Genomic DNA, 956 nt, shown 5'->3' on the forward strand with positions numbered 1-956 from the left:
TCCTCAGCTTGATAAAGATACTCTACAAAAACCCTACAGTTAGCATCATATTTAATGGTGGAAAACTTGAAGTTTTCTTGCTATGATAAGAAATAAGGAGAAGTATATCACCACTGCTTTTCAACATCATACTGGAAGTCCTAGATAATACAATAAGACAAGAAAAGGAAATAAAAGGCATACAGATTTGGAAGGAAGAAATAAAACTGTCTTTGTTTATAGACAACATGATTGTCTATGTAGAAAAGCCAAAAGAATTGACAGAAATATTCCTGGAGGGGTTATAGCAAGATTTCAAGATATGACATTAATGTACAAAAGTCAATAAAAATATTTTTCTGTGTAGCAGCAATGAACAAGTGGAATTGAAGTTTAACACATTATAATTTACATTAACACCCCCACAAAAATGAAATACTTAGATATAAACCTAACAAAATGTGTACGAGACCTATATGAGGAACTATAAAACTCTAATGAAAGATATCAAAGAATTAAATAAATGGAGAGATATTAATGTTCATGGATAAGAAGATTTGATATTGTTGAGATGTCGGTTCTCCCCAAATTGATCTATATATTCAACATAATTTCAGTCAAAATCCCAGAAAGTTATTTTGTGGATATGGACAAATTGATTCACATGACTCAATTTTGAAGGAAAAGAACAAGGTCAGAGGACTGATACTACTTGAATTCAAGACTTACTATAAAGCTACAGAAATCAAGACAATGTTGTATTGGTAAAAGGTAGACAAAAAGATCAATGAAAAACAGTAAAGAGCTCAGAACAGACCTACATAAATATAGTCAACTGATTTTTGACAAAGAAGCAAAGGCAATACAATGGAGAAAAGATGGTCTTTTCAGCAAATGGTGGTGAAATAACTGGTCATCCACATGAATGAATCTAGATACAAAAAAATGAATCTAGATACAGACATTACACCCTTCAC

The sequence above is a fragment of the Galeopterus variegatus genome, unplaced genomic scaffold (assembly GCF_000696425.1).
Source record: "Galeopterus variegatus unplaced genomic scaffold, G_variegatus-3.0.2 Scaffold3376, whole genome shotgun sequence".
Classification (NCBI taxonomy): domain Eukaryota; kingdom Metazoa; phylum Chordata; class Mammalia; order Dermoptera; family Cynocephalidae; genus Galeopterus; species Galeopterus variegatus.